This window comes from Tachysurus fulvidraco, chromosome 12 (genome assembly GCF_022655615.1).
Source record: "Tachysurus fulvidraco isolate hzauxx_2018 chromosome 12, HZAU_PFXX_2.0, whole genome shotgun sequence".
NCBI lineage: Eukaryota > Metazoa > Chordata > Actinopteri > Siluriformes > Bagridae > Tachysurus > Tachysurus fulvidraco.
Genome location: NC_062529.1, coordinates 27,668,719 through 27,695,741, shown reverse-complemented (window position 1 = coordinate 27,695,741; position 27,023 = coordinate 27,668,719). Strand labels below are relative to the sequence as shown.

Below are 27,023 nucleotides of genomic sequence, written 5' to 3'. Positions count from 1 at the left end.
CATGTCCTGTTTATTTTATTCCTGTCTATAAAATGCTGGTGTTATCAATAATGGTGCCCCTTCCTCTCTGATTTCACACGTAGAGTGTTGGGTCCTTCTGCAAAGCTGAAAACAATAAACCGTGAAAACCTTTATACTCTTGCCCGTGCCTGTTGGTGTGATATTTTTATGCTTTAATTCTCTCGAACCTCAAAACTTCCACAACACTGTGTTTTATTTATACACAATGTGTTTATCTATTATTACGACCTGGATGAAGATTAGACCATGATTTATTATTAATGTTTTAATAGATGATCTTACCTCAGTGTCTCCAGTTTACAGTGAGGATTCTCCAGTACAGCAGAGAGACTCTTCACTCCTGAGTCTCCTAGTTTATTACGGGACAGATCCAGGTGTCTCAGGTGTGAGGGGTTTGATCTCAGAGCTGAAGTCAGATCAGCACAGCCTTCATCTGAGACACCACACTGACGCAACCTGTATAGAGACACAATAACACACTCTTCATCAACACATATAAAACCCTTTATTACAATAACTAAAATATTGTCAGATATATTAAATAAATAATTATGACAGAAACCACAAATAAAGATTTCTAGTGAGAAAGTTTCCTCACATCAAATAGACTAGAACACAATAAATATTCATCTATTACACTGCAGAAAGGCATGAAACACTTTAACTCTGTAAACAATATGGACATCCATGGGTTTACATTTATATCACTTTACTTTTGTAACAGAGATGTTTTTAAATTGTTTTAATATTTCCAACATCAAACTTACCTCTGATTTAATTAAAACATCATCATCATCATCATCATCATCAGCTGATAAACAGGTTTGTTGAACTTCAGAATATATAATCAGTACAAATCTGTTCTTAACTTGTTTAAAAGTCTTTCTATTACTAAAGTATACAACACACCAGACAAGACACAACCTTTATAACACCTCTATAAACTTTATAAGGAACCACATAAGTCACCATTAACTTTCAGTAGACTTTCAACATCACTGTACAAAACCTTTATCATGGAAACAAAATCAGGACTAAAACTAAATGCTGTGAACACATTCATAAATAGTTGTGTTCGACTCGGTCACAAGTCTTTTCTAGGTCTACTGACACTAGACCAAAATCTGGTTAAGACTCTTACTGATATCTAAAAGATCCCAGATAACAGAAATATTATAAACATTCATCTTCCTGGGACACAATCTGTCTGATCACGATGGACGACTTGTTCTAACACTTCACTCAGTCTGTTGGCCAAAACCTTGGGGAGTAATTTATAATCTCTGAATAACAAACTCAGCAGTGTCCAGTTTTTAATATCATTTAGGTCAGGTGTAGGTTCCCCTTCAGAGAGGGCTTTTAGTACTGGGGGAATATTGTTCCTCTCTTGTGGTCCTCACTAAAGCTGGATCATGTTGATAGACTTGTGTTTCTAACTAAAACCTTGACAACACAAATGTATAGTACAAATACTGACATGTATAGTGTAGGTTTAGTTCATTCAGCTCTGAATCATTCTGTTTTCTACAGTGGAGTCTTATTACAATTTAATTTTATTATAACAGTTAGAGTGTAAAACAGACCCACTTGTACACTGATCACAATTTTACATCTTATATTATAATACACAGAACTTCTTTATTTCTGTTCAAGAAGAAGAAGTAGTCAAGAAGAAGCTTTTATTGTCATTTCAACCATATATAGCTGTAGCAGTACACAGTGAAATGAGACAACGATTCTCCAGGATTGTGGTGCTACATAAAACAAAGTAAAGGCTAAGGACTTGTAAGTAGTCTTAGCCACATAAAGTGCAACTGTGCAACCTGGTGCAAACAGAGCAGGACAAGTCAAACAAGACAGACAACACAATGCAGAACAAAAGACAGTACAGACAAAAAGTTACAAGACAATACAAATGTAAACAGAAACAGCTCTGACCAGTGTGAGTACTGTATGGTCAAATAATATTGCGTGCATTAATACTAGAATGAACACAGATTCTTAGCAGCAGGTCCCTGTCCAGGATCCAGTTGCAGAGAGAGGTGTTTAGTCCCAGCAGCTCAGCTTCCCAATCAGGTGCTGAGGGATGATTGTACTGAATGCTGCACTAAAGTCTATGAACAGCATTCGTACATAAGTGTCTTTATTGTCCAGGTGGGTGAGGGCTAAATGGAGGGCTGTGGCAAGGCATCATCTCTCTGGAGCGGTTTGGAGGATATACGAACTGTAGGGGGTCCATTGAGGGTGGTAAATGGGTCATGATGTGCCTCATGGCGAGCTTCTCGAAGCACTTCATAATGATGGGTGTGAGTGCGACGGGACGATAGTCATTGAGGCAGGACACTAATAGCTCCGTATAGCTCACTTAATGCCTCTTTGGCATTAGCACTGGGGGAAATGTAGCGTTATAATGTAAACAGTGGTGAATTCCCATGGTAAATAATATGGTCTGCATCTAACAGTCACAAACTCCACTGAAGATGAGCAGTAATTAGAAAACAAGTACAGAGTTCTTGCAGCATTCCGTGTTGATGTAAACACACCACCACCATGAGAGCTGCATTTCTGTCGGCTCTAAGTGAGGTGAGTCCATCGAGCTGAATGGCGGCATCCGAAACTCTGTCGCTGAGCCACGTCTCCGTGAAAACAAACACGCAGCAGTTTCTGATCTATCGCCGTGTAGAGCGTCATGTCGTTTGTAGTCCAGTTTATTGTTCAGGGAGCAAACATTGGCTAGTTGAATCGACGGGAGAGCCGGCCGGCTAGGGTTTGTTTTTAGCCTAGCGTGGACACCCGCCAACTTACCGCACTTCCGCTTCCTCGCGAACCACTTTCGGTGTCCCCTCCCCTGGTCTACAGTATCAGGAGACATTGACGAATGGAGGCCCGGTCTCCTCAGCAAGCCGAGGTCACAAAGCCTATCCAGTACATCATTGTGCAGGTTGGTTGTTGCACGATTTCTGTACTTTATTAGGTCCTGGGGGTTGTATACATGAACACCACTGTCTCTGGTGTCCATGTACTAGCAATAGTCGGGCTAAAAACCGTAAATAAATCTTTAAAAAACGTAAATAGCACCATATTGAATCCAGAGTGGCCGCTGCGTGCAACTGCTGCGCCGCCGTCTTGTTCTGTTTATAATACGTTTTACTGATTTGACTGTAAAAAAATCATAAGTGAAAATAATTTAAATAAAAAGCTGATAGCTGACAGATAACTGCCTCTTGATGATCATTTTATCCTTCATCATGCAGCCCTTCTGCCCCTAATGGAGGGTAAATCCATCAATTCTATATTCTGACAGTGTGAGCTGACCAGAGACTCTTGTGTAAGTTTAGTCTCCAAGTTCTATTTATTTCCATCATTTCCATGTCAGTGCTGCTTTTAAACCCTGCAGCTCACACAGTACATTTAGTTTGTGTCCCAGCTCCAGTTTGTGTCATTAGTTCCAATGTTTTAGTAAATTTCACAGTAATTTCAGACACATTGCAGTCACATCAGAGTCTGTGAGAAATCATCAGTGTGCAGTGAAAAGAAACAATCTTCCTCCTCAGGACATTGATGATGAACCTAAAACTTCTGCTTCAGTCTCACTATTAGAGAATGTGTCTTACTGAGGAGAAGGTCATGTGATGCTCAGAGAGATGATCTTACCTCAGTGTCTCCAGTTTACAGTGAGGATTCTCCAGTACAGCAGAGAGACTCTTCACTCCTGAGTCTCCTAGTTTATTATAGGACAGATCCAGTTCTCTCAGGTGTGAGGGGTTTGATCTCAGAGTTGAAGTCAGAGCAGCACAGCCTTCATCTGAGACATCACAACCCAACAACCTGTATAGAGACACAATGACACACTCTTCATCAACAGATTTTTAATATATATAGTATAACTAACAGGGCGACACGGTGGCTTAGTGGTTAGCACGTTCGCCTCACACCTCCAGGGTTGGGGGTTCGATTCCCACCTCCGCCTTGTGTGTGTGGAGTGTGCATGTTCTCCATGTTCTTGATTTTATCTCCGGAAAATTGTCCCTAGTGTGTGATTGCGTGAGTGAATGGGAGAGTGTGTGTGTGCCCTGTGATGGGTGGGCACTCCGTCCAGGGTGTATCCTGTCTTGATGCCCGATAACGCCTGAGATAGACACAGGCTCCCCGTGACCCGAGGTTCGGATAAGCGGTAGAAGATGAGTGAGTGAGTGAGTATAATTAACACTGAAATCATTACACTCATATTGGCTATGATGTTAAATCATGAAGGAAAATCTAACTCATGATATTAGATACATTATTGTTTTAAAATAACTGAGAAATCAAGCAAATTGTGTTAGCTGAGATTTCTTTTCAGTCTATAAGGAGATCCATTATATTTGTCTTATTATTATTTAGTTTGGTGATTTTTAAAATAAATAAATAAATAAATAAAAATAATAATAATAATAATAATAATAATAATAATAATAATAATAATAACAACAACAACAACAACAACAACAACAATAATAATAATAATAATAATAATAATAATAATAATAATAGTGATTTTAACAGAATAGTCAGAATGAACCACCACCACATTATATATTATTAAATAAATTTATTGAGTGTTTTAATTGGAGTTAAAATGACTGTGTTGGTGTTGCCCCATGTACTGTAAACCAACTGCAGTTCTGTTCTTCAGCTCTCAGATGAGTCCAATCTCCACTCTGACACTGTTCTCCAGTGTAAACACAAACTGTAACACATTTCATCTTATTATATCCTCTGATTACAGTGTAGGAGTTTCAGGGGTAAAGACACAGTGTGGTGTCTGTTTCAGAGAAGATAAAGTCTTTATTAAACTAGTCTGTTACACGACTAAACACCACACAGAAATGTTACTGAGCAATGTCACTCAATGAAGCTTCTTAAAGCAGCAGCTCCTAGTGAGTGACAACTGGGGTTTATTAATAACTCTAACATTATAACAGAGTTTATGTAGGTGGGCCAGGACTCCACATGGGTGGGACCAGGACCCTGGGGCTGCACCAGTCATATTAGTTTATTATATTATTTATTATTATTGATATTAAGTTTTTCTTGAGCTGCAAAAGTTTTGCTAGTGTTAAAAATAATGACTCAGGAGTTTTATAAATGTTCTCTTATTTACTCATTTATTTATATCTTTACTACATAAGTGATTCTGAAGAGGAATCTTTATCACTTAATGACTAATGTATTTGTTCTGAATGTTGTAGTGTTACAGAACATTTCAGGTGAAAAACAACACTATATATAACTGCTGCTTTTAGTGAGTTATTGTGACGCTCAGATCTTACTCCAGTTTCTCCACTTTACAGTGAGGATTCTCCAGTCCAGCAGACAGAATCTTCACTACTGAGTCTCCTAGTTTATACTCAGACAGATCCAGTGTTTCCACAGTCAGATGAAGTTCTCTCAGTTTGGAGGTTTCTGATCTGAGCGCTGAGAACAGAGGTGACCAACTTTCTACTCCAAGTTCATCACAGCTGATACTAAAGGGAATAAAATAAAACATAATGAACTCACACAAATGATCAAACTCGTCCTCAAAGCTTTCACTGAACCTTCTCATTGTTATAAATACTGAAAGTCCAAACACCAGTTAGACAATATGGTTAAAGTGACACTGCAGTCCACATCTACATGTTGAGGACATTAAAATGGGTAAAGTTAGTGTTTAACTACAGCTAACTAACTAGTATCTAGTGTAGGGTTTCCCCTGTCCTGTATAATATGGGATTGTCTTGTATTGAAAAAGACAAAGATCTCACATTAAACATTACAGAATGTAACACTGACATTCAAACAATAATTCAACATCATAGAAGAGGAAAATGACCAAATGACCAAAGGTGTATGATGTATGTAATGAAAACTAGTGAACTAGTGATCACTCAGACAGTAAAACCATGTGCTCTTGAAACTTGTTTTCTTTTACTTCTTATTTATAGGTCATGAGCAGCGGACTATGGCTAGAAATTCCAGAAGTGATGTGACCTTAACAAACGATCGAATCCGGATTAATTATTATAAGAACAAATTCACTTTAAAACAACACTTTTAACACATTAATTGGAAAGGGGTGGAAAGGTTCCAGGAAATTTTTGGAAACTTTCCACGGCATGCACGGAATGTCCAGCAGACATGCATGCAAGGTAATACAAATTTTAAAAATGACGTCTTGACTGAATTAATTGTAAGTGGAACTTTGATTCTTTCATTCAGTAACACAAAAGCATAATAAAAATTATTATGCTTGTAATAAACATAATAAACTTAATTGTAATAAACATATTTACCTATGATTGCTGTAATCTATTCTAATTAGTAAGGTAGTTATTAAGTTTAGGTATTGGGTACAATTAAGAATGTAGAAAAAGGTAACGCAGAATAAGGCATTAATATGTCATCGCTGTCAGGTGGAATCCTCGTATCTCCAAAACCATTATTTTTCAGGAAATGAAAAAAACGCTGTATCTTATGCACAGGGTTTAGTCCGCACAGGGTTTAGTCCACACAGGGTTTAGTCCGCGTTGCAGTGGATTGTCTTGCGCTAAATTCCTGTCTTCGGACGAGAACCAGAACTAGCGGGGGTCAAGATTTTTTTTTCTTTGAGCCCAGTGTTTTGAAGACATTTACCTCAGAAGACGTGTTGATTAATTGCGACTCTTAATCTTGACGATATGCCGCGAAGCTCTACGTGGAGTGAAGAAGAGGTGGACAGTTGAAGTGTCCAATGGAGTTAAGAGATTTGCGCTCAAGCTATTTTCAAGTCTTTAGATTGGTTAATAACTTGTAAAAAATAACAGACCCACGTGGGGACTGACCAATAGCATCGATATGTGAAAAAATATGAAATTGACAAAATTTGGACATAGGAGGCTTCCGCCCGACAGCAAAGATGTGCTTAATAAGTAATAATAAATAGCCAATATTCTATTAATATTCATGCTAATAAGCAAGTAGTTAAATGACCCTAAAATAAAGTGTTACTGTGCATGTTATGGAAGAGGGGGTGTGGCCTCAATGGCCCTCCAGTAAGCAGTGTGCTGTATGCAAGTGACCGAGGAACGCAGGGTACAAATTCAACTCAAATTGCATTGAATCTTGCTGTTTTAAACAAAATTTTGCTGCAAGATTATTTTAAACTACATTTAAGTTCCTTGTTATAGGCAACTCTGCATTTTTTTTTTAATTCCCAGATTTTTACATATACTCCCATTAATTCCCATGGAAAGTTTCCAGCCTTGAAAATTTTACAGAATTTTGCAACCCTAATTTTTACTAGTAAATCTGTTCTCTATTACTTTAAGGTTTTACTTAAGTATAACAAAACACTTCTATCTCTTGGTACAATTATTAATAAACATGGTATTAGCTTCCACTGTTACACTGATGACACACAGCTGTATGTTTCAGCTCAGTCAGATGTGAGACACCAGATTAATAAGACTGAAGATTGTGTGAAGGACATCAGACAGTGGACACTTACTAATGTCCACCTGTTTAACTCTAACACACAGAAGTTCTTGTACCAGGACCACAGACAGGCAGAAGTTCTTGTACCAGGACCACAGACACACAGAAGATCTTGTACCAGGACCACAGACAGTCAGAAGTAAGCTTTCTGATTACAGAGTAACTCTGGATGGTCTTTCTATTACATCATGTGCAGCAGTAAAAGACCTTGGTTTCATCTGACTTTTTCAAAATTCTCAAAGGTTCTCCTTATAAGTTTAAAATCTACCCTGTCCCATGTCCAACAGCCTCTCACTTTATATTGGTGCTTCCTCCTGCCTCTAGAGTCTTCCTTCTCTGCCTCTAATTATTATTATTATTATTATTATTATTATTATTATTATTATTATTATTATTATTATTATTATTATATCTAATGAGTAGAAGTCATTGCTAAGTCAGCTTTCTATAAAAGACCATTTCCACCTCACAAATAAAACTTAATAATGAATAAAAACTTTTTGGGGATTAGAATTTGTCATTACTGCAGTAAACATGGTTCTTTATGTACACAGGTGTGTTTAATATACATCAAACATCCAACATAAAACCTGCATTAACTTCATCATTATTGTAAGATATTAAGATAAGTCATAACTACAAAACTACAAAACTCCCTCAAATGTAATCACCTGCTTCTACATGTTTAATAGCTGCACTTCAGTATCATTCATTTATTAATGCAGTTTTTATTCCCTAATTTATCTATTTACATGAACTCCACTCTGTATCACCTTCAGGTCAGAACATCCCAAAGTCCATATTAGAGTGTGTTCAGTTTCTCTCTAACACTGTAACAGTAGAACAGTTATATTCACATTTACTTACATTGCTTTACTGGATGCTGTAATCACAGGCATCATCTTCAGAACAACTTTTTCTGTTATCTTATCTGTACTGAAATATTTACTCATGTCAAACTCATCCAGCTCCTGTGCTGATGTCAGTAACACAAACACCAGAGCAGAAAGCTGGGAAGAAGAAAGTTCACTTTGTTTTCCAGACTTCAGGTAGTGTTGGATTTCCTCCACTAGAGAATCATCACCCAGTTCATTCAGACAGTGGAACAGAGTGATGGATTTCTCTGTAGGAAGATCTTCACTGATCTGCTCCTTAATGTACTGAACTGTTTCCTGTGTGCTCTGAGGGTTACTTCCTGTCTGTGTTACTAAAACATGTAAGAGTTTCTGATTGGACTCCAGTGAGAGACCCAGAAGAAAGCGAAGGAAAAGATCCAGATGTCCAGTCTGACTTTCTAAAGTCTGATCTACAGCACTGATGTGTACATCTGAGATTGTATTTTCTTCCATTCCATCTTCTATCAGAACATTTCTGTTCTCCTTCATGAAGGTCAGGTGCACATACAGAGCTGCGAGATGCTCCTGAATGCTCAGATGAACAAAGCAGTACACTTTACTGTGGTGAAGCCCAAACTCCTCTCTGAAGATCTGAGTACACACACCTGAGTACACTGCTGCTTCTGTCACATCAATACCACACTCTCTCAGGTCTTCATCATAGAAGATCAGGTTCCCTTTCTCCAGCTGCTGAAAAGCCAGTTGTCCCAGTTTAAGAAGCATTTCTTCATCACTCTCCTGCTTCTTTGAGTATTTTTCTCTGATGATGTTTGTCTGAATGATGAGGAAGTGTGTGTACATTTGAGTCAGAGTCTTGGGGATCTCTCCACTCTCTGCTTCACCCAACATTCTCTCTAGAACAGTGGCTGTAATCCAGCAGAAGACTGGGATGTGACACATGATGTAGAGGCTTCTTAATGACTTCAGGTGTGTGATGATGTTATTGGCCAGGCTCTGATCACTGATCCTCTTCCTGAAGTACTCCTCCTTCTGTGGGTCATTGAACCCTCGTACCTCTGTGACTCGATCCACACACTCAGAGGGGATTTGATCAGCTGCTGCAGGTCTGGAGGTGATCCAGATGAGAGCAGAGGGAAGCAGATTCCCTTTGATCAGGTTTATCAGCAGCACAGGCACTGATGCTGATTCAGTTACATCACACACTCTCACTGTGTTCTGGAAATCTAGAGGAAAACGACACTCGTCCAATCCGTCAAAAATGAACAGAACCTTTTCCAAACTGGACATTTCTGTTTCTTTTGTTTCCTTAAAAAGACATGAAGGAGCTCCATCAGGCTCAGTTTCTGGTCCTTCATCAAGTTCAGCTCTCTGAAAGGAAGTGGAAATATGAGGTGGACGTCCTGATTTACTTTCCCTTCAGCCCAGTCCACAATGAACTTCTGCACAGAGACGGTTTTTCCGATGCCAGCGACTCCCTTTGTCAGCACAGTTCTGATGGGTTTGTCTTGTTTAGATGATGTATTTGTCAGCACAGTTCTGATGGGTTTGTCTTGTTTAGATGATGTATTTGTCAGCACAGTTCTGATGGGTTTGTCTTGTTCAGATAAAGGCTTAAAGATGTCATTACATTTGATTGGTGTTTCCTCTGTTGTTCTTCTCCTGGATGCTGCCTCCATCTGTCTCACCTCATGTTCATTATTGACTTGTCCACTGTCTCCCTCTGTGATGTAGAGCTCTGTGTAGATCTCATTCAGGAGTGTTTGGGTTCCCAGGTTTATTATCACTCCATTCAAACACTGAAACTTCTTCATCAGATTTAATTTGAACTTTTTCAGGAATTCATTTCCACCAGCAGATTCTGGGTTGTGCCTGTGTTATGGAGAAGCAGGAAGATGTGGTGAGACATGGACTTCAATGATTAGACTTCAAGATCACTATTTTCTGACTGGTCACCACAGATAGGTCTTTATAATGTTCTCACTATGTGTTTCCCTTCATCTACTGTATGTTTTCTATAATCTAATCCCTCTGTAGTTAATAACAGCAGAGAGGTTTATAATATCAGTGTGTCAGTGTCACAGTCATGTTGGTTTTGATCTTACCCTGTATCTGTGATCTTCATTTCTGTTCTGTTTCCTGTCTTCTGTAGATCACTGTGAATGTAAATTGTAGTTGATCATTTCATCAGTTCACACTACAGTAGTGGTAGTTTTCTCTGTACTTAATACCACATGACTATGGAACATTATGCAACTGCAGAAAAATCTCTGGTCTTATTTTAACTCTAGTTATTCTAGGTTTATTTCTGTGTCTGTTAGGGATGTGACTGAATCCATCAGCCTGAATGAACAGGTAATGTGTTCTAAACAGATACAAATCAGAGGTGGCAAAAGTACACACATCCTTTACTGAAGTAGAAGTACAGATACTCATTTTTTAAAAGACTCCAGTAAAAGTAGAAGTAGTGACTACACTCTTTTACTCAAGTTACAGTAAAGAAGTTTGGGCTCTGACATGTACTTAAGTAAAAAGTCACCAATACTACTACCTGTTTAGTGTCATGCTGGTAACTGGACTTCATGTTTTATTTATATATATATATAAAATTAATAAGTTCCCAATAAATAGACTTCAATATTAAGAATTTAATTACTGAATTTAGACACGGGCTTCATTATAGATCATAATCAGTGTTTCAGTATTTATTTTGTCCTGTTTATCTAGTTAAATTTCCCTTTAAATGTGACTTTAGCAGTGACGTTAACAGTGAGGAGATGTTACCTGTGTAGAAGTGATGAGTCTCCATCTTTAAACTTCAGAGGAAGCCCCATAGACTGATCACTCTTCATGGAGATACAGCTGTGTGTTGGTGATTCTGATCTCTTTCTCTGGAGTTTACTGTACAACATTATACACAGTCCTTTAGTCATTTATAAAAAACTCATATATAATAAGGACATAATTTTACTTACAATGAACAAAGTAGTGACTTATATTTAATATTAGAACCTTTGGTCAAATTATTATTTTCATATGTTCTTATTAAGTAATTTAGATGTGAATATTTAATGACTAGAACACAAGGATGTTGTAGATTACCAGATGTTTGATGGTGTAGAAACATTATCTGTGTCCAGATGAGGAGTCTTCATCTTTATATATTAGTAAAGTTTACACACAAACACACAGCTGAGTCCTGAAGAGTCTGATCTCTTCTGATGGAATGGATCACACTCCTAGAAAACACACAAACAAATGTGCAATTATATTATTACATGCATTTTTATATCTTTATCCTTAAAAAATGCACTCTGATTTAATTAAAAGAAATTCTTTGTTTATGTAGCACAGTGGGTGAGCTGGTTATTGCACTAGAAATGTTGGAGAGTTAAAATGGTTGAATGTGCACCTTGTATTATCCAGTGAATAAGTGTTGTAAACAGGAGCTGATGATAACAGTAATTCTGTTGTATAACCAGTGGATCATGTGAACACGTTTCACACGAGATAAAGAGTGAGACTCACACACACACACACACACACACACACACACACACACACACACACACACACACACACACACACAATGACAGTGTATTTTACATTTAGCTTCCATGTCCCAGATTGTGTTGAATGTGGAAATGTGGAAAGACATAAATGTTGCCAGTTCAGTTCACAATACATAATTCCCATGCAGGCTTGTGCTTCAGAGGGCAACAACCCTGCCTGTGAGAGAGAAAAGTGAAGATACCCTGCCTGTGTGAGGCAGAACTAGAAGGTGCAGGATCTTTCTACATGAAGAACTACCAAGTGATTGAGAGTCTCTACAAAAAGTGACTAATAGAATATAAATAAAATGTACATAATAGGTTACTTAATAGGCCTTTATAATTAAGCTTGTTTTTAAGGTTATTGGACAAATCAGATAAATGAAATGTTTTATTTAATATAGTTTAATAGGGTTAGTTTATTATTAATCTGTGATGCAATATGTTGGCACTTCACTATGACTGAATAATTGATTGACTGAATATTTTATCAATTTTATCAGCATGTGGCTTTACTGCAGTGATTTAGTTTTTACTATTGACACTTTGCACCTCCAAATAAAACTTTAACAAACCTCAAAAGGTTTAAAATAAGCAAGATTTTTTTTTTTTTGGTGATCTTAATTTTAATAGGTGTGTTCTTAAAGGGAACAGAAATGTACCCATTAAGCACATCCAGTCTTTTAGTTCAATGAATTGTATTTTAATTTAAATGCTTTATTATTTTGCAATAGAGTTACATATTATTGTCTGAGAGATTAATATTTTATTTTAACATAACTTTTCCTAATGAAACATGTGACTTGAACTCAACAGAATATCTTGAAGGAGCTTTGGTGAGCTTAATAGATACGTTTACCCTAATATAACCATTTAGGACTATTTAGTTTTTTTTTTATTTTATATATTTTTTTATTTTTTATATTTTTGTTTTATTTTATAACCAAAAAAACTCTCGGAAGGGCTTAGCAACCTAAAGAGACCCTACACAGAATAATATCTAGTTGTTATTTTTAGATTTTTAACTATTAGTATTTTTTATACAGGAATTCATCATTAACAGTGCAATACTATACTCGTTTTTATTTTCCATTTTTCAAATTGCAAAATGGAAAATAATGCATTTCATAAAAAGCATTTCATTGCATGTCATACTTAGTCATAGTTAAAATAAAATTTGACTTCAATTTGTGTCCACATAATTATTCATAAATTTATCTACAGTAAGAAGAATCAATCTAACTAACTAAGCAAAGCTCAACGACTCTAATAAATGCTAGCTAAAGCAAATTAAGTCTTAGTTAATCTCTTTATTTTTAATGCATTTTTTCTTGGGTCTGGAAACCAAAAATTGTTATCCAGGCCTTTAGACAGCTGATTTCACCTGGTGAAGGAGAAAACCCTCAAAAAGGAAGCTACATGTGCCCGTGTTCAGTAGTTTCCTGTTTTGTTCAGTTTTTTATTTATAACACTCATTTTATTAGCAACAGTCAATAAAGTGACAATAAAGTGACAATAAAGTGACAATAAAGTGACAGTAAAGTGACAGTAAAGTGACAATAAAGGTGACTTGACTTGACTTGACAACAGGTTTCAGAAAAAAATTTACTTCATTTACGGTTTAATTTTCTTTACAAAAAGGTTACATTTATTTATTTATTTATTTATTATGATTCCTGATGCTATTTATTGTTGTTTCTCCTTCCTGGAATTTGAAACCAGACACAAATACAGATGATTTTACACGATACTATAACTCACCGTTAGTAAAGTCCTTGTTCTGAGACATTAATGTCACCGTTTCTGCCGCATTAAAGATGCTTAACTTGTCTGAAAGCTTCCTAAAATGGAGTCGAGACACACAGAGAGAGAGAGAGAGAGAGAGAGAGAGAGAGAGAGAGAGAGAGAGAGAGAGAGAGAGAGAGAGAGACCGACTTTTACTTTCGAAATAAATGTATATTGAGTCATGTGTCGTTTCGGGATGAGTCGACTCTTTGAGTCGGCTCTTTTGGTGATTCGGATAGAACTGAAAAACTAACGATGAGTAAAATAGTTCTTTCACAAAAATACTGATAGGAATTCAATACAAAATATCTACTGACAAATTGAACGCACAATGTGATGTTAGTAAATATATCATTGTTATTAGTATTATTTTTTTAGATATGTCCAACAATGGTCTATAACTGTTCAATGTGTGGTCAATCTGTAAAAAGCAAACAATTCAGAATTACATTTTAACAGCTTTAGATTGTAAGCATTAAATTATGCTAATAAATCAAGATATAATAATCTCTATGATGCTGAGATCACATATTTGCAGGAAATTAGTTATTTGTGTTAAACATTATCACACATTTGTCTCTGCATCACAAACACATACTGAACATTGTTTAGCAACTAAATGCAACAACATGTATATTGCATGAATATTGACAAGCAATATAAAAACAGTAAATGTCTACACAAACATATGCGTATAACATTAGCCGCTAATTACAAACAGCGATCTACATAACAACATCTCAGAAACTATCAATTCACTAAACAACATTAATAACTCAGCACGCTGGGAATATATAGCTTTAAATTACTGTTTCGAACTGGAAATGTTATATAAGTTCTAACAAGGTTTTAACATGACAACAACACGGCTTTTTCTCTCAGTGTTTTTTTTTTCTAACTAACTGCAACTTTTTTTTTCTAAGCAATCACGTGTGTCTTTATCACGTGTCTATCATGAGCTTTAACCACACTGATCCCTTTCCCATAGATGTTATAACTCCTTGTATCAATAAAATAAACATATTAATGACCAAGAACTTCCTCAAACTAAAGACAGATAAAACAGATCTGCTCTTAGTCGGCCCTCCTAAATGTACTTCATCTCTTAATATTGATAAAATTAATATCACTGGCTGTCGTGTAAAACCCCCAACCACTATCAAAAACCTGGGCATAGTGTTTGATTCTTCTGTCTTTCTCCTCTCACATCTCATCTCTCACCAAATCTGCCTTCTTTCATCTACAAAATATTGCCCGATTACACCCAAGTTTAAATATCAGTGATGCCGAGACCCTTGTCCATGCTTTCATTACCTCCTGTCTAGATTACTGTAATGCACTTTTTTATGGTTTACTATCAACTTCTTTAAAGAAACTCCAATAGATCCAGAATTCAGCAGTAAGAGTGTTAACACACACACAGAAATCCCCCCACATCACCCCCATCTTATACAGTTTACATTGGCTCACAATTAGTTTCTGTATTCAATATAAAGTTCTCCTCACTACATTTAAAGCTCTCCTACATCTCCATGGGATGTTTTCATGTGTTTCCTTTTCTATGGTGTATGTGTATGTTGTGAAGTGAAGTGAAGTGAAGTGAAGTGAAGTGAAGTGAAGTGAAGTGAAGTGACATACGGGGGGGCAGTCGTGGCCTAATGGTTAGAGAGTCTTATTCGTAACCCAAAGGTTGTGGGTTCGAGTCTCGGGCCGGCCACGACTGAGGTGCCCTTGAGCAAGGCACGAAACCCCTCAACTGCTCCCCGGGCGCCGCAGCATTAATGGCTGCCCACTGCTCTGGGTGTGTGCTCACTGTGTGTGTGTGTGTGTGTGTGTGTGTGTGTGTGTGTGTGTTCACTGCTGTGTGTGTGCACTTTGGATGGGTTAAATGTAGAGAACAAATTCTGAGTATGGGTCACTGTACTTAGCCGTATGTGTGATGTTTACTAAACCTCCTTAATTCTGTTTGATTGTATATCACATCATGTAAAGAGTCATTGAGATTGTTGAAAGGTGCTATATAAATAAACTTCTTCTTCTTCTTATTATTACTATTATTATTATTATTATTATTATTTTATTTTACATTTTAATTTGGACTTTTTTTAGAAGGGCAAAGGGTGGGGGATGCTTTCATTTTACAGCAATCATAGGGAAATAATGTTTATTACAATTATTAAGTTTATGTTATTAAGTTTATGTTAAGTTATGGTATTATTTAAAATGGTAAAAGTGGACACCAAAATTTTATGCATGATGTAATGATGTCAGTCTTGAATCAGATCAGTTCATGTGTGTGTGTATTCTCTACAAACAGTGTGTCCGATGAATGACGTCATTAATAAACTAATATTCACAAGACAAAGACCAAATCAATAAATGTTATTTTTATTTAGTATTAAATGGATTGTTTGCATTAATATTTAGTTTGTGCTACAACTCTGGTAATAAGAATAGTGACATTTCACTGCTTTTGGTTGACGTCTTTGCGGCTTTCCGCCGATTAACGTTATAAATAAACGCCTCCAGCTCTGACTGCGCGTGCACGCTGCGCGTTCCCGTGCGTCTCCATTTTAATAAAACAGACAGCTCATGACGCACTTTTAAAACACTACAACACACGCGTGTAAAAAAATCGCTCTTGGATCAAACTGATAAATAATTTTCTTTCCCATCGACGACACGTCCTGCATTTTAACGTCCTTTTTATTGTTTATTTCTGAAAGTAAAAATGCTCCTTATAGTTTTAGAGTGACTGAGATCACACACAGGGGGCTGGAGACACCCTAAAGAAGGCCTAGAACTGCCTCTGCCTTGTATTCATGTCTGCTTATGACCAAACAACATGTTTATTTATGTTTCTATATCATATAGTTTATATACATTTCCCTATAGTTACAAATAATTCCCATAAATTAAGATTAAGTACCAGATTAAGTTCCCGTTGAAAGTTTCAGTAAGTTTACCGAAACTTTCCGCCCCTTTGTAACTCTATAATACACGACATTATGTAGCGACAACCGTGGTTTTAAATAGCTGTATGTTAAAATACCCCTATTATAATCCTTCTTATTAAAATCTATTAAATCCAAGTGTGGGAATAAAAGTTAATGTCGTTACGCAGTTTAACTAATAACAGTTGTACATATAGCGAACAAGGAAGAGCTACGATGAGCTAATGCTAAAGCTAGTTTTCGACATGAACAGAGGAAATAATAATAATAAACAAAGCTAAATATAAAAATACAGAATAATACCAGATATGTGGTGTATTAGCGGTGTTAAGTTACAACGGTGTTACATTTCATGTCGTTTATATGATGTAGTGTAAAAATAACAAGGAATTAGCCGCCTGGGGCCGAAGCTCAAACTGCCCCATCCTCCCTATTTAAGCGCACTTGCTTTGTGGTGCACATACAGCGTTCCAGTGACCTACCTAGTGCACTACTTGTCAATACGAAACACAGCCACGAGACACGTTAGCTAGCGCTGTATTGTTTGGGTAAGAATCGCTCCATCATCGTTTAATAGATGAACAGAGGAAATAATAATAATAAACAAAGCTAAATATAAAAATATCGATGTATAAAGGATTTAAACGTGTAGAAGTCCTCACCTTACGGTGGTGTTATAGCCTGTAATCCGCTGTCGAACTAGGCTTTCGCTTTCATTTAGAGGCTTAGTAGTGCGCATGCGCAGACAGTGTGGCCTTGCGGTGTGGTGCGCATGCGCAGACAGTGTGGCCTCGCGCTACAATGACACGTACTTTTTTCCCCTTATTGAATACAAAAGTATAAAAACAAAAAAGGCAAATAATCTCTACAGGAGTAAATAGTAGAAATGACAAACTTAACAGAATAAGTAATAGATTATTGTGAAAAGACAAAATAACAAACAAACAAATAAATAAATAAAAAGATAAAAATAAATAAACAGACATTTGAAAAAATAACTTACACGAACTTAAATAGATTGGAAAAGAAAAACCAAAACAAATTAAGGGAAGTATCAGAATAAATCAAATGTCAAAAGATATAGCAGCTTCTTAGCACTCGGACCTCACATCTTATTAAGGGCTTTGGAAAAATTATGAATATATTGATGATATATTTTGCTAAAATAACAATATTATTAAGCAAAAACAGAATTAACACAGCAGTCTTTGGGTTTTCCAAATAAGATATGATGTAAAGAAAAAACTAAACTATCAGCAACCACCTTTTTATGTATCAACCAGCCCTGAATTGATATCCAGAAGAGTTTGGAGAAATAGCATGAAGAAAAGATATGATCCGTGTCTTCAGGATGGCTCTCACAGAAGGGACAGGGGACAATTTCTATATTAAATTATTGATTTAGGAATTTGTTAGAAGGATAAATATCATGTAAAATTTTGAAGAGTGTTTCTTTTGCTTTAGGAGGAGCAGGAAAACTTAAATAAGCAGTTGTAAGATATTTTACAGTATTCTTAACAAACATGTGATCTAATTCGTTTCTTTTAACTTGACAGTGTAACTGGGTTTTAACACGACATGTCTTATATACTTGTTAGTACAAGTATCACTTTTAAAATTAATATTTCTAAAGTTTAAAGCTGGAAGAACTGAACTAACTTTAGCATAAGAAAAGACGCCTTTCATCAGTGTTTTTATACCAGAAGGTATCACATTAATGACAGTGAAGAACTCTTTCAGGTGACAGGTAAAGCCATGCTTCAGTGTAAAGGCATTATAGTCTAAAATGTTCCCCTTCTCATCCATTAGATCTCTCACTGACCAAATACTTCTGCTTAGCCAGTTCTTATAGCATAAAGATTTGTTCCTGTGCAATATATATTTGTTGTTCCAAATCGAAGCATTATAAGGAGTAAAATTATATGTATTTTAATTTCCAAAATAAAAGTACTTCTTGGTGGAATGTTGATGGTTTCACTGAGAGTTTGGATAAATCTGAGAAAAAATTGAATTCCACCAAATTCTTGAAACAGAGCTGAGGGGGCTGTAAACCAAAAACTTTCTTCTTTACACAAAAACATTTTAAACCATTTAAGTTTTAACAAAATATTCATGTTCTCAAATTCAATTACATTCAAAGCATCTTGTTCATAGGATTTAATAATGTCTGCTTTTTTAATATAATGGGCTTTGTGCCTCTAAATAAAATTATACATTTTTTTGGGAACGTGTTTTAATAAGATTCGAAGGGGAGCTGAAGAACGAGCGGGATAAATCAATCTTGATAAGTATTCATCTTTAGTTAGCAAAATTTGACCAAAAATTTAAATGTCTCTTTGTAACCAGCCAATTTTCAAAATTTTCTTTTGTACTTATTTTCTGGTCTTTGGTAATTGTAATGCCTAAATATTTCACCTTATCTTTTACCAGGATATTATGCAGACAAGTGATATCACTCTGAGTTAGGGCAAGAAGTTCACATTTGTTTAAATTCAGCTGGAGTCCTGATACCTTAGAAAATGTATTAACTACATTTAAGCTTCCGCCACACATCGTATTTCTCACGCAGAAAAACTGACTATTTATCATATATTTAATAAGCCGCAGTGCCCAAAACGTATCATTCCGCACCGCTGTCTCTATGGAAACGGGCAGGAACCAAGCGTCTCAGTTCTTAGTCGAGCCTGACACTTAGCAGCCAATCAAAAACAAGAGGCTACACAACAGCCAATCAGAAAATAGCACTACTGTATCTGGGTAAGATTTAACACAACAACCAATGAAAAAAAGCAGATCCTGGAATTGTTCATCATCGTCCTCGTTCCCCTACAGAGAAAAGCCCTGGAGCTGCGAGCATCACTTTGAGCACAGAGTAAGTCATGATCTCCTGTTTAATGTTACAACTCATTCACAACGTGTTTAACACAAACAATGACATTGTGACTGCTGTTAGAGACGTTTCCCAGATCATCAGCAGGAGTTTGTCATCAGTGTCTGTAACTTAGTCAGCAGTTTTACAGCCTGGTCACTGACAACACCTGCTCAGGACATGTAGTCTAGGGTCAGTGGTTCTCAAACTGGGGGCCCTGAGATGGTGCCAGGGGGCCCCGGGTCACTGACAACACCTGCTCAGGACATGTAGTCTAGGGCCAGTGGTTCTCAAACTGGGGGCCCTGAGATGGTGCCAGGGGCCCCCGGGTCACTGACAACACCTGCTCAGGACATGTAGTCTAGGGTCAGTGGTTCTCAAACTGGGGGCCCTGAGATGGTGCAGGGGGCCCCGGTTTTATGAAATTTTATAAAATAATGAATTTATCATAAATTAAATTTCAGGAAAATAAGGCTACTAACCTCCAGCACTACATTGTATAATTTTATATGTTTTGTTTAATTCAAATATTTAGTTTTGGAAAGTTTTATGTCATAAATTTTCGGGGGGGGGGGGGTGTCAAGTTTCAATGAACTATGGAAATTTTAAAGTAAAACTGCATTAGTTAAGTAACTCATCGAGAATGTTTTCTATATATTTAATAATTTTTAAATATTGTTAAGTCATAAATAATGAGAAACATGGCAAATTTAATTTTAATATAAAACTGTCTGATACAACGCAATATTTACTCTTGGCCCACGCCTCTTAGTCAAGTTTGATTTTTGACTTCACAGAACAAAGTTTGGGCTCCTCTGGTCTAATCTAAAGGGTTCATATATGTATATATAGTATAGTACTCCTGAGCCCTGCCATATGGCTGCTTGGCCTCCATCCAGACCCACACACAGTACCCTGTCAGACGGCCTCACAGAACCACATGTGAAAGCACCACCCTGTAACTCTCAGTGAACTGTCACTTCTTTGAAATTCTGCTATATCTGAAAATTACTGTGAATAAACTGCACATAAGACTGTTCTGTCCCCTCATGTCCTGTGTTCAATATGTAGTAAATAATGATAAAATTATATAAATATTAACTTTTATCCTCTGGCCTGTGCTACAAATGTAGTTTATGTACGATTCTGATTACTTCAATCTTTTTACAGTAAAAATTGCTGATTTCACATTTTAACCTCACTCAGTTCAGTGCCTTACAAACTGGTGCGTGAGCTTTGCTATGGAAAATACAACCTGAGGTGTGCCACGTGTCTGTCTGTAGCTATCACCCTGTAAATAAACTTACACTGTAGATCAGCTGTGTGCTTTTCTATGGGAGACTTATACTGAACCCTCAATCTATCACTCATAAAAAGTCCTGTCCACACAAGTCTGGCCACCTCCATGCTCTTTGCTGGCTTAGTGGGCACAAGTGTGTAATGTTCACTGTGATGTATTAAAGTGCCTTCTTTTATGTCAACTGAAAGTCTTTTTCCTGTCCTCACTGACAGCTGGAGTGATCGTAATTTTTGGAAAGTCCTGCTTGTCTCCTTTGTCCTGTCGAAGTCCTCTTACTGTGGCATTTCTGTAGCTTCTTGATAACACCATGAAGATCTTGTCCTTCAAATTTTTAAATGAGGTGTGTTGAATTTGAGTCTGTCTTAACTTTAAGGACCTCTTCATATCTCCATCCATTTCTATCTAGGAGACATCCCAGCTTTGTGAAGCTCTTCATCAGAAGGGTCGAAGGGTTCATCAGAAGTCCAGTTTCCTCGTTTGTTCACGATGCTTTTTAACTGATTCTCTAGGCTTGTAGCACTGACTTATAAAATAGTGTAATCCACACAGACTCATCAGAGACTCACCTCATCACCTTTAAGTAAAAATAAGTGTCTAGTCCAAGGTTGGCTGCTTTTTGCAGAATTAGACCTGCTCTTTGTGTCCAAGCCTTTATGCTCTTTAAGGTACAGCAGTCTCTGAGCTGCTTGTAGTCTGAAGGCTTGCATGTGACACTTAATGTCCACCAGGCCTTGACCTCCTTCTTACATTGGCACAGAAAGTGTTGAAGCCTGTATGCAGTACTGTTTACTCCAGAAAATAATCTGTACGGCTTCTCTGTATTTTACTAATCAGTTCATCAGTTTGTTCCATGACTATTCTTTTGTGCCATTAGAAATAAAAATGCGTAGTGTAAAAATAAGACGATGATGTTGAAGATCTTAATGAAGAACAAGAAGTTTATTCCATATAGCAGTGACAAAATACATGACGTACTTTGGGTTCATCGGCGTCAATAAGAACCCAGAGCAAATCCTGCTCACGCATTATATACAGTTTTCCCTTTTGGTAATTTAAATAAAGTTCTGTTTTGAATGTGTATTGAGTGTAAGAACTGAATGTCTCCCAAATGTCTGGGCGACACCTTGTTGTCTAACTGATGTCTTTAAATGTTAATCATGGTCACGTACACCTTGTCTTGGTATTGTTACAATGGTTATCAACCAAGTGGTCACTTTAAATGGTAATCGCAGTCACGTAGTCCGTTTGTTTATGGTGATCCCTAATGTCCTGCTACCGTTCCAATATTTATGATTGAATAAAGTTTATATGTTTAGATCCTAAACGTATTACCTTATGATACTATGATACTTAGGAATGAGCTCTTTTTAGATGTGTACCTTGGAGTGGAATTTGGGAGCAATTTCTGTAATTTCTTACAGTCCCCCCTTTGATGCTTTTGGCCCTGAAGCATCACATCACTTCCTTAATACAGATCACACCTCCCATTTTTGGGTCGGTGCCCAGTGTCGGTGAAGCCCTGCCTTAGGTCGTTCCCCTTCGGCCCTCAGAGAATCTTACCCGTCATCGAAACTTCACCTCACAAACACTGGTTTTAGCTCCATTCCATAAGGCAAACTTATCACAGGTTTTCTTCTTACAATTTGGTTCTATGTAAAATATTACTTGGGTTTGGAGCAGAGACATTCAGAAAGAATGAGAAAGATGCATACGCAAACAGCAGTTTTTAAAGTTACATCCCAAATCAGATCAGAATTAACCAAATCACCACCATGCATTTGTTTAGACAAAACATTATCTTTTCCTACAAGACCTTGTTGAGCTTTGACAATATGCTCATCCTTTCTTTGCATTATGACATAATGACTAGGGATGCAACAATACAGTTAGCCAGTTAGCCACTGTAACAATACAGTTACAGTTAACCATGGTTTCGGTTCGGTTCGGTTCTGATGGCTTAACACATAAAAGTGTTTTTTGTTATTCTATACTTAGGCAATAGGAACAGTGAGAGGTTAAGAAGAAACAAATAAAAACGATTTATTGCGAAACTCCTTTATTTTACTTAAAAGCAAAGAAAAGTCCGCTGGTTCCTAGTGTTTTGTACAATATAAACATTTTTTATTTTAAAATGAACACTGACATCTCACAGCTGCTGGGAGCCCATGTACAAACTGGGGAACATAAATTACTAAATTTTGAAAATAAACATACATGTGAAGTTAGTGAACATAAATAAACCATCTTAATTAAACTTAACAGTACTCCAGTACAGTATCCTTCATTCAGAATGTAAAGTGCAATTTCACTTAGGTCAGCTATCTATTCCTGTATTTTGAGGTTCTTCTGTAAAAAGATAAGCCTGTCACCATTCTCTGCAGCAAGGCGAGAGCGTTTTGCACTTACAATGTCCCCGGCAGTAAAGACAATTCTCTCACTCGCAACAGAGGTTCCTGGGACACAGAGGTGTTGTTGTGCAGCTTTTGCTACATGGGGAACTATCCATAATAGTAAAATCAGACAAGTTAAAACATATAAGTATTTAGGTGTAACGATTGATGACGTTAACATGGAAGGATCACATCGATGCTCTCTGTAAAAGAACAAAGCTGAGAATGTATTCGTCGTCTTAGGTCTTTCGGCGTAAGCAAAAAGATTCTTCTTTTGTTCTTTACGTCTGTAATAATGAGTGTACTGCAATATTACAACTCTATTTGGTATAAAAGCCTGTCTGTTAAGCTAAAAACACAGCTGTTTAATCAATTAAAAATCTGCTCAAGGATTGTTGGCATGCCTCTAGAGAAGCTTTATGACTCAACTTATTATAATAATTTGTTAAGACTGGCTAATAATATAATTTCTGATCCCAATCATGTTCTGCATAATGAGTTTGAACTACTACCATCAAATCGGAGGTACAGAATCCCACCAGGCGATGCTTGAGCTAAATAAGACACTTAATCGTAAAGTGTTGTAAATGTGCTGGGGGTTTTTTTTGTTTGTTTTTTTGAGTTTGTGGATTATGTGATGTTGTGTAAGTGATGATCGCTGCAAACATAGAAAATATTCTGTGATGCAAGAAATATTTCAGACATGTTCTGACAATAAAGTATCATCTTGTGTTTTCAATACTAACCCAGTTAGGTAATAATAGTGTGGAAGGTTTTCTACACAATCTGAAAACAAGTGTCACTGAGGGACACGTACGTCAGTATAAATGACTTCAGGTGTAATATCTTTTTGGTCAGAGCAAAAGAGGGGATGAAGTGACTAAAATAAAGTCTGACAAGATATTTACATGTTTACATTGTCATCATTTGTGAATATGAGAATCAGACTTCAGAGCAACTGTTCAAGACTGAACAAGAAAAAAGAACTGAAAACATCATACAAACATCATACATCATAAAAATATACATGTTTATTATTGTTTTGTGAAGTTTAAAAGGATGTTACATTAAATTTAAAATGAAATAGCAATATAGTGCTGAGGTGGTGAAATGAACTTCCAATATAATACAGGTTCAAAAGCGTATAAAAGATTCATTCCCATACACAGTACCTGTACAATAAGGCAGTTAGCTGTTGCTGGTGAAATCTGTGATCACTACATTGCTATTTTCCATCTAGATGTAATTATCAGGAAATGTAAGCTGAAACTCTGGTCTTTTCTCAGATAGTTATGTTTTGTTCAGACTTTTATATACAATAAATATAAAAGTCTACACACCCCTATAAAAAGGGAAGTTTTTTGTGATGTAAAATCCACCTTTTCCTCCCTTAATAAGAAATACAGGAGTCTTGAAGAAATACATGAATGAATCACTCTGAAAGGTTTAAAAGAAAGAACTGATTTCACCTTAGCCAAGACGGAATCAAAAGAAATAAAACGAACTAGACAACAGAACTAATCTGTCAAATTTAAGTCTTTCTCTACAGCAGCAGCTCTTTAGCTGTAAATATGATTGAATTGAAGAAATACATGAATGAATCACTCTGAAAGGTTTAATGGTATTTGGCAGGTCTTTATATATAATAACTTCTCCAACATTATTTTCTCCTCCAACCATCATTTTGGTTTCTGTCCACATTAGTCATGAGTTAAAAAAAACAAAAACAAAATGTCCACTAAATTAAAAATATATACTGTACACACACACACACACACACACACACACACACACACACACACACACACAGACACTGAAGTAATTATACTGACATACGTGTCCTTTAGTGACACTTGCTTTAGGATTGCGTAGGAAACCCTCCCACTATCCCACTAAAGGATGTGCCCTAGTTTGCACGGGTTAGTTTTGAAAACACAAGATCAACAATTAGAGTTGCTCTTACCTTGAACGCAGGTGTCCTTCGAAGTCCCTCGGTCTTCTAACAAAGGTTCTGCTCCAAGTTCTTCTACCTATTCTATTGATTGTATCTTTAGATGAAGAAGTCAGACTTAAACCTTTTGTCTTTTCAGGATCCTCACAATGGGAGGCCTTGTTTTTATTAAAAGTAGTGTAATACAGATAGATGTGTGTGTAATATATGTAAAGTAAAAGAAAATTACAAACAAAAATCTCCTTCAATAATCAAACAATTCTAGCGTAAGTAGAAATAAGTAAAATGCAAAGATAAAACAAACCAAGAAACACTTTCCAAGTGTGAGCCTGAGTTTGTTTCTCCTGATGCACTCTCTATAAGCAATAACAGAGTATAACACAATGAGCTTGGCTCTAGGTGAATGCACACCGATAACTGGTTCTAAACCCTATTTATACCATTTATTAGTATGATCTCATAACGTCATTCTGCATATCGTCAGGTCTCTGATGACCTCATGCTTCTGCAGAACATCCTGAGATGTCCTCCTCAGCTGCACGGCTGATTGTGTTCTTATGCTGCTGACACAAAACCTTGTGATTTCCTTTTTTAAGCTTTCACTGTTACTCTTTGTCTTAATATCTAAACATAATGAAATTATATAATTTCTTAATCACATAATGGTTACATACACTCATATAAAGGTAAAGGAAACTTATCATTATAAAAATGGAAAAAACTTATAACAATTCTGTAATCTTCTTTCAGCAAGATGATGGGTCTTGACCCAACTGTCTAGGTACAGTGTCTGTTCCTCTGTGTGTTGAATCAGGCTCCTTCTAGATCTTTTCTTTACAGATTTAATCAGATATATTCAATTTCTTTATGACAAATAACAATTCCCCCATTTCTTTTAGTTTATTTTCCACAGCTTCCCTTTTCCTCGCTCTCTGTCTTTGTTGTCTTTTATTTCTTTTCTCTCTTTTTGCTGCATTAATTTCACTTTGTTTCTTTATAGTATTGGATGAGATTGTCACATAAGGATAACCATGTGTACGTTGTATGGCAGTTACATGTGATATGGCAGTTACTCCACTCCTAACATTTCTATTCACAAGTTACTCTGGACACATTTTTGTCTAAGCTTAAACAGGAAAACAGAATGTTGGCTTCTACAAAGCGACATAAAAATATCGATATCAATGTAGTTTATTTCTACATTATATCTACCTCATGGCTGCAGGAACATCAGCACCTGAAATCTTTATATCCACTATAAGTAAGAACAAACACACACTGGTATTATAATACTGGAGAGGAAGGAATTCATATCCACTGGTATTTGTACACTATATGGAGTTTAAAGACGACAAAAAATACAACATAAAAATACCAATATCAATGTAGTTTATTTCTACATTATTACCTAAATTAAGTTGCGGTTCTTTCATCTGACGTGAAGACCAAACAGAATGAAAATACAATAGAAGCTGTACAAAGACAAATGCAGTAATGTTACTCATTGTGGAACTGTGTCTTGGTTAAATGATAGTGATTTAGAGCTTAATTTAAAAACACATTTTAGATCTAATATACATTTGCAGGTGAGTTCTTCACTCAGGCGGATGTTGGTGTAAAGGCCATCATTGGATCAGGACTCTTCAACATCCTCTTCATCACTGGACTGTGTGGGATTGCTGCTGGACACGTGTGTGTGCTTCTTCTGTGTGTCTGTGTGTTTTGTGTGTGTCTGTCTGCGGTTGTTAGTTGTGGTTCTTTCACCCGACATGAACCTCAAACAGAAATCGCTGCCATTATTGTGATTGTGACGATCACTTTTTGTGAAAAAGTCTCAGTCAGATCAAACGGAGG

General features: G+C 36.5%; 1 long non-coding RNA gene and 1 pseudogene across 1 annotated transcript; both read right to left on the bottom strand.

The window, feature by feature from the left end:
* Positions 1-3,318: 3,318 nt before the first annotated feature.
* LOC113635308 lies at positions 3,319-13,820 on the bottom strand (annotated as a pseudogene).
* Positions 13,821-16,527: 2,707 nt separating this feature from the next.
* Positions 16,528-17,129, bottom strand: LOC125145992. The gene is made up of 2 exons (XR_007144475.1): positions 16,905-17,129; positions 16,528-16,741 (listed from the first exon to the last, which is right to left on the bottom strand). It is a non-coding gene; the product is annotated as an uncharacterized LOC125145992 (long non-coding RNA).
* Positions 17,130-27,023: the final 9,894 nt, after the last annotated feature.